Here is a 1,431-nt window from a genome sequence, read left to right as displayed (position 1 = left end):
CTTGATCATATTCATTTTGTATGGAATTTCATATCGGATATTTTTGTCTTATTTTTCTATGACACTATCAAATTTATATTTAAATTATATAATGACATTCGCTGTAGCAACGTTACATTTTTTAAATATTTAATTCTTTTAATTATTCTGTCACATTTAACATTGGTTAAGTCGATTTTATTAAAAATTTAAAGAATGTTGATCTAAAAATACAAATTTTAATACTAAATTATAATATTAAATTTTTACTTAAACAAGTATGAAAGCATAGTATATTAGTTCTAAAACTTAATGAACGTATATTACATATAGAAATATTCAGAGTTTATAATCAAATAAGTCGTTGTAGTATAGTGGTAAGTATTCCCGCCTGTCACGCGGGTGACCCGGGTTCGATCCCCGGCAACGGCGTTTTTCTTTTTTGACCTAAAAATCGTTTTTTATTTTTCAGTTTTTGACCTAAATAAGATTTTATAAAACTCTTTCATGAAGGTTATATGTATGGTGTTTTTCCAATGAGAATCTTTTTGTTGTTAACTGCATCTTCATATCAAAGCTTACATAAAAATAAATATACAATAAAAATAAAATATACAAAATTAAAGTCTCAATGAGTAACTCAATTAAAACTAATATGATAAAATTAAAATCAGTAAAATAAATATCATAAGTTTCCTAAAATAAGCATATAAATTAAACTGGCTTTAATATTTACAAACTGTTTAGATACAATTTTTTAAAAATATACATAACCAATATGTTAAGTTAATTAAATATATTAATTATTAGAAGAAAATAATAAATAAATTATTAACGTGTATATATTATATTAGTATTTTTCCTTCTTAAATTATATTTTTAATTAAATATTTTAAAGAGTAAGAAAATACAATATTGCAATATTTCTTCTATAAATTTGTTTAGATTTTTTGAAATATTACAACTGAGATTTGAACTTTTGCACCAACTTTAGATCTTTAGAGAGAATTCGAAGAAGAGTTATGGGAAAGATTGAGACAAAAACTATTGGAATTATAATCACAGTCGTGATTCTATTGAGTTTTACACAAGTCCAATCAAATAACAAAATTGATGCTGGATTTTTTTGCAAGCTGAAGTGTTTTTTCAAATGTAATGAAGAAGCACAGTCTAAACCAAATTGTATATCAGATTGTCAATCACACTGTAGTGAATTACTCTCCAATAGTGTTTATAATTGTGTTACTAGTTGTCGCTTAATGGAATTCATTGCCATCAACGTCGGTATGTACTCTCAAAACATTTACTTATTTTGATTTCATTAATTATTTTTTCCATGATTTTGATAACTGACTTTGTTTTGTTTTTATTTTGGCCATTGACTTTACTTGCTTTTCAGGTTCTCGTGATGTTATGAACGTGATGAATACTTGCATGCAAGAGTGTGGAAAA

General features: G+C 24.9%; 1 non-coding gene across 1 annotated transcript; it reads left to right on the top strand.

Moving 5' to 3' along the window:
• The first annotated feature begins 339 nt into the window (after positions 1-339).
• Positions 340-411, top strand: TRNAD-GUC (transfer RNA aspartic acid (anticodon GUC)). The gene has a single exon. It is a non-coding gene; the product is annotated as a tRNA-Asp (tRNA).
• Positions 412-1,431: the final 1,020 nt, after the last annotated feature.

The sequence above is a fragment of the Phaseolus vulgaris genome, chromosome 5, assembly GCF_051622355.1.
Source record: "Phaseolus vulgaris cultivar YP4 chromosome 5, ASM5162235v1, whole genome shotgun sequence".
Lineage (NCBI taxonomy): Eukaryota > Viridiplantae > Streptophyta > Magnoliopsida > Fabales > Fabaceae > Phaseolus > Phaseolus vulgaris.
This window is presented reverse-complemented; position numbering and strand designations above follow the sequence as displayed.